The sequence below is a fragment of the Syzygium oleosum genome, unplaced genomic scaffold, assembly GCF_021117445.2.
Source record: "Syzygium oleosum isolate NSW1041296 unplaced genomic scaffold, Sole_v2.1 Sole_v2.27, whole genome shotgun sequence".
Taxonomy (NCBI): Eukaryota; Viridiplantae; Streptophyta; class Magnoliopsida; order Myrtales; family Myrtaceae; genus Syzygium; species Syzygium oleosum.
In genome coordinates, this window is record NW_026607511.1 from 1033846 (window position 1) to 1040464 (window position 6619).

The following is a 6619-nucleotide window of genomic DNA, read 5'->3' on the forward strand; positions in this document are numbered from 1 at the left end:
TAATAGGGCCTATTAAAACATATTCGTATTAAAAAAAAATGTGTCCTTCCGGGCCAGATCAATCGGCCCATTCTTTTTCTTTCCCTTCTTTTTATTTTTTGCGCAGCCCATCTTTGTGTTCTTTTTATTTTTTGCGCGGGCCGACCCTTTTCCCTTCGGCCCGGCCCACGCACTGTTCAACCTCCCCCCTCCCCAATCAACACTTTTGAGCGTACGGGGGAGGAACGGGACGAATAGAAGCCGGAGAGTACATACGGAACAAGAGCCAGAGGAAGCCAGACGGAACAGACGAGTAGGGGGCAACGTGATCCCCGGGTTGGCATATCGGCCGGCCACGGCAGGCTGGCGGTGGCAGGGGCCATGCGCGCCTGCCTGCCAGCCGGCCTTAAAGCGGGGGGAGAACAGAGAGAGAGAGAGAGAGAGAGAGAGAGAGAGAGAGAGAGAGAGAGAGAGAGAGAGAGAGAGAGGGGAGATTCAAGGGAGAGTTCTAGAGAGAGAGTTCCAAGAGAGAGAGAACAGAGAGCAAGAGACCTACAAAAGAGGGTGAGTCCGAGAGCTTCAAGGAGCGAGATCTGAGAGCGAACGGTCTCCTCGGTGACCGCCACACCTCAACCGTGGCTGGCAAAGCTCCGGCGCGCGCCAGATTTCACTCGGTAGGTCACGAACCCGAGCTTCTGTCGGGTTTTGTTTCGTGCGATTCGGGGCCTATCTCCCTAGGATTTCAGCTCGTTGGCATGCAAAGTGACCGGACGTAGTTCGCCGCCGCCGAGCCGGATAGGGAGCGCCGCAACGGCAGCCCTCCCTGTTTTTACTTCGATCCTCTGTTTCTCGGGTTCACTGGCCGGAGCTCACGGCCGTCCGGCTTGCGCGAGTTCCGGCCCGTGACGCCTCGTGTGTGCTTCTGCTTCTTCATGTGTCTGGTGTTGATGATTTCAGTCCGTCTTGAGCCTCGATCGAACCTAAAATCTCTCATTTTTATCGCGCGCTCCAACTGTTTGATGTTATGCATGTGTGAGATCCGGTTACTCCCTTTGTGTGTGATGTGTTCCGCAGAGTCTTTCTTCGTTTGTGGTGTCTCGGGTGCGTTGCTGAGCGTGGGGTGGAAGCTTAATTGTCGGCTGGTGTCTCGGGTGGCTGTGAAGGCTCGCGGTTCGGTCGCGGTCTGGGCATGACCTAGAGAAGGAGAGGCCAGCCAGTTCCTCGCCGGGACTTGGCTGGTTCGTGGTCGGCCAGTCCTTCGCCGGGGCTTGGATGGTCCCAGTCGATTGCCGGTCACCATGGCGGTGACTCGGACGGAGGACGCTCGCCGCCCCTTGTCGGGGTAGTGATGTGGACCGAGGTAGAGGGTTGGGGCTCGGCGGGTGGGGGTCGAGCATGGGCTCGACCGTCGGACCGGAAACCCTGACCGCGGAGGCCAGGGTTCGGCAGGCAGTGGCCGGACACGATCTCGGCCATGAGGGCCGAGCACGCGCTACACATCGGAGCGGCGGCTAGCGTTACAAGCGGGTCGCGGCCATTAGGGTTTCTAGCGAGTCGGGTCTCGGCCGTGAGCCGCCGACCCGACTCGCTAGAAACCCTAATGGCTGCGACCCGCTTGTTCGACCCGGCTCGCCTGAACGTTGGCCGCCGCTCAGACGTGGAGCACGTGCTTGGCCTTCATGACCGAGATCGTGTCCGGCCACTGCCCGCCGGACCCTGGCCTTCGCGGTCAGGGTTTCCGATCCGGCAGCTGAGCCCTTGCTCCTTCGCCACCCGCTGAGCCCCAGCCCTCTGCCTCGGTCCACATCACCACCCCGACAAGGGGCGGCAAGCGTCCTCCGTCTGAGTCATCGCCATGGTGACCGGCGACCGACCGGGACCGTCCAAACCCCGGCGAGGGACTGGCCGGCTGCAAACCAGCCAAGTCTCGACGAGGAACTGGCTGGCCTCTCCTTGTCTCGGTCATGCCTAGACCGCGACCGAACCGCGAGCCTCCACAGCCACCCGAGACACCAGCCGACGACTAAGCTTCCACCCCACCCTCAACGACGCACCCAAGACACCACAAACGAAGAGAGAAACTCTGCGGCTCTGGAACACATCACACACAAAGGGAGTAACCAGATCTCACACATGCATAACATCAAACGGTTGGAGCAGGCAATAAAAATGAGAGATTTTAGGTTCAATCGAGGCTCAAGACGGACTGAAATCATCAACACCAGACACATGAAGAAGTAGAAGCACGCACGAGGCGTCAGGGGCCGGAACTCGCACGAGCTAGACAGCCGTGAGCTCCGGCCAGTGAACCCGAGAAACAGAGGATCGAAGTAAAAACAGGGGGGGCTGCCGTTGCAGCACTCCCTATCCAGCTTGGTGCCGGCGAACGAGGGCAAGCGAGATAGATCGGGCTACGTCCGACCGCTTCACACGCCAACGAGCCGAAATCCTAGGGAGATCGGCCTCGAATCGCACGAAACAAAACCCGACAGAAGCTCGGGTTTGTGACCTACCGCGTGAAATCCGACGCATGCCGGAGCTTGGCCGGCCACGGTTGAGGTGTGGCGGTCACCGAGGAGACCGTTCGCTCTCAGATCTCGCTCCCTGAAGCTCTCGGACTCACTCTCTCTCGCGGGTCTCTCGCTTTCTGTTCTCTCTCTCTTGGAACTCTCTCTCTAGAACTCTCCCTTGGATCTCCCCTCTCTCTCTCTCTCTGTTCTCCCTTCGCTTTAAGGCCGGCCGGCAGGCAGGCGCACATGGCCCCTGCCACCGCCAGCCTGCCGTGGCTGGCCGATCTGCCGACCCGGGGATCACACCGCCCCCTCTTCCTCTGTTCCGTCTGGCTTCCTCTGGCTCTTGTTCCATCTGTCCTCTTCGAATTATGTTCGTCCCATTCCTCCCCCGTACGCTCAAAAGTGTTGACTGGGGAGGAGGGAGGTTGAACAGTGCGTGGGCCGGGCCGAAGGGAAAAGGGCCGGCCTGCGTGAAAAATAAAAAGAACACAAAGATGGGCCGCACGAAAAATAAAAAGAAGGGAAAGAAAAAGAATGGGCCGATTGACCTGGCCCGGAAGGACACATTTTTTTTTCGCGCGGCCCATCTTCGTGTTCTTTTTATTTTTCGCACGGGCCGACCCTTTTCCCTTCGGCCCGGCCCGCACACTGTTCAATCTCCCCCCTCCCCAGTCAACACTTCTGAGCGAACGGGGGAGGAACGAGACGAACAGAAGCCGGAGAGGACAGACGGAATAGGAGCCTGAGGAAGCCAAACGGAACAGAGGAGCAGGGGGCAACGTGATCCCCGGGTCGGCAGATCGGCCGGCCAGGGCAGGCTGGCGGTGGCAGGGGCCATGTGTGCCTGCCTGTCGGCTAGCCTTAAAGCGGGGGGAGAACAGAGAGAGAGAGAGAAGGGAGATCCAAGGGAGAGTTCCGGAGAGAGAGAACAGAGAGCGAGAGACCCGCGAGAGAGGGTGAGTCCAAGAGCTTCAGGGAGCAAGATCTGAGAGCGAACGGTTTCCTCGGTGACCGCCACACCTCAACCGTGGTCAGCCAAGCTCCGGCGCGAGCCGGATTTCACGCGGTAGGTCACGAACCCGAGCTTCTGTTGGGTTTTGTTTCATGCGATTCGGGGCCGATCTCCCTAGGATTTCGGCTCGGTGGTGTGCGAAGCGACCGGACGTAGTCCGATCTATGTCGCTTGCCCTCGTTCGCCGCCGCCGAGCCGAATAGGGAGTGCCGCAATGGCAACCCCCCCTGTTTTTACTTTGATCCTCTATTTCTCGGGTTCACTGGCCGAAGCTCACGGCCGTCCGGCTCACGCGAGTTCCGGCCCGTGACGCTTCGTGCGTGCTTCTGCTTTTTCATGTGTCTGGTGTTGATGATTTTAGTCCGTCTTGAGCCTCGATTGAACCTAAAATCTCTCATTTTTATCACGCGCTCCAACTGTTTGATGTTATACATGTGTGTGATCTGGTTACTCCCTTTGTGTGTGATGTGTTCCACAGCCGTAGAGTCTCTCTCTTCGTTTGTGGTGTCTCGGGTGCGTCGCTGAGCATGGGGTGGAAGCTTAGTCGTCGGCTGGTGTCTCGGGTGGCTGTGGAGGCTTGCAGTTCGGCCGCGGTCTGGGCATGACCGAGAGAAGGAGAGGCCAGCCAGTTCCTCGCCGGGACTTAGCTGGTTCGCGGTTAGCCAGTCCCTCGCCGGGGCTTGGACGGTCCCGGTCGGTCGCCGATCACTATGGCGGTGACCTGAACGGAGGATGCTTGTCACCCCTCACCGAGGTGGTGATGTGGACCGAGGCAGAGGGCTAGGGTTTGGCGAGTGGCGGCCAAGCATAGGCTCGGCCGCCGGACCGAAACCCCTATCCGCGGAGGCTAGGGTCCGGCGGGCGGTGGCCGGACACGATCTCGGCCACGAGGGTCGAGCACGGGCTCCATGTTGAAGCGGCGACCAGCGTTCGGGCGAGCTGGGTTGAACAAGCGGGTCGCGGCCATTAGGGTTTCTAGTAAGTCGGGTCGGTGGCTCATAGCCGGGTCGGGTTCGCGGGTCTCACCGGGTAGGGTTTCGTCTGGTGTTGGGCTTGGTTTTAGGTTTTATTAGGTTTTGGATTATTTCGTAGTTGGGCCGAATTCGATAAGTTGGGCTTTGGCCTTTGTTTCTTTTTTTTAAAAAAATTCCGGGCTGGGCCCCTTTTTCTTTTTTAATATTTCCTTTTTAGACCGGGCTCAATAAATGAGCCCGGTTCGGCGATGGACCCGGGCCGGCGCGCCCGAGTCAACCCCGATCTGGGTCGGATGTGGAGATCCGACCCGGTCTGTTTTATATTATTTTAATATTTTAATTTTTAAAAAATTTTAAAAAAATTAATTAAAATTTAAAAATTTAAAAAAAAATTCGAAAATTGAAAAATATCATTTGGGCTTTGCGATTGGCTTTTTGTCCTATTGTGTGATTAGTGTCATGTTTAGTTGCGCGTTGTTTGGTTCACGCACTTTGAATCGCGCATTTAATTTAGCCTCGTATGTAGTTGATCATGCACGTTAGGTTCATGTGTTGATTGTTGCTTTCCCTAGCTTGGTTAGGAATCGAATTTTGAGACTCCCGATTAGTGTGAACACGTTAGGCGGTAATTGAACAAGGTTGGGTACCAAAATGGCGCTAATTTGTCAATCAGTGTAATCAAGTCCCCGTACCCATTAAGTCTCTGGTTCGTAAAAGTAAAGCATTTCTCCCATACTTTACTTGGGTGTTTGATCGACCCACCAAAAACTGAGTAGTGGCGACTCCTAAATGAAAATGATTTGCATGTTAACAACTTAGACCTTAAGTCGCGAGTTGGAATGGGCTTGGGAGAGCTCGAACTAGGTTATAACTTAGTAATCTATTAGCCAAACCTCTTAGGCGGCGGGGCCGGTCGGGGAGATCGCGACAATGAACTCAATACCCATGCCCGGCTACTTGGCGCCTTAGCCCAAATCTACGAAGACCAGGCTTAAGTCCTCGGCGCACGGCTCTGGGTCCATTGAGAACAGGCCCCGGATTCCAACGCCCAAGTACTAGTCCCTTGCACTCGAACCCAAGTCCATCAAGGTCTGACCTTGGTTCTTGGTGCTTGGGGCCTTGGTTCTTGGCGCCTGGGCCCAGACCCGACCTCAATGGACCCAAGTGTGGGTGCTAGGGATCTAAGCCTAACCTTGATAGACCCGGGCACGTTTGCTAGGGTACCACGCATAACCTTGATGGACCTAGGTTCGAGCACTAGGGACCTGGGTTCGGGCACTAGGGACCTGGGTGCGGGCGAAACCTGACCTTGATAGACCTAGGTGCGGGCATCGAGGTTTACGGCTTGGGATCGATGGACTTGGGTGCAAGCGTTGAGGACCTAATCTCAGTAGCTCGAGGTCCAGGTCCAGCCTTAATGGACCCAGGTGTGTGCGACTGGGGTCCCAAGCACGAGCACTGAGGTCTCAAGCCTAGCAAAGGGGTCGAGGGCACAGCTTCGATGGACCCGAGCATGGCATCAATGGACCAAGGCACCAGGGTCCAAGGCTAGGTATATAACCAAGCCCGACCTCGATGGTACCAAGTGCGGCTACTGGTCGTGGGCATAGCCTATATGGACCTAACCCTGGCCTCCATGGTCTCGGGTGCTGGGCACCCTGCCTTGACCTCTTGTCCCGGCTTCGCTACCAAGGGCCCAAGAACGGCGAGGTTCCCATGCCCAAGCACAGAGGTTTTGGTCCAAGCGCTGATATAGTCACATTTTTATGAATTTAAGCTTTGGTAGGACAATATTTTCTTGAATTTAAGTTTTTGTAGGAAAATATTTTCCGTTGACTTATTTTCCTAAGCAATCCAAATGCCGGAAAATGAGGAAAATGTTTTCTTGAAAAAAGTTTTCTGTGAAATAAACAGAGCCTTAAGCAACATTGTGATCAGATTGAAGAATGTTGCGACATTATTCACAAGTAAAGACCATGATTTGTAGTTGAAAATGACAGTGGCGGCTCGTTCTTCCAATGCCCTCGCTTTTATATGTCTCTCGGTTTCAATTCCATATTTTGGTATGACGAAGCAGCTAGCTTTTCTGAAATAATAATGCATATCACATTTTGAAGAATTGGAGTTTGCTTGAGAAGCTC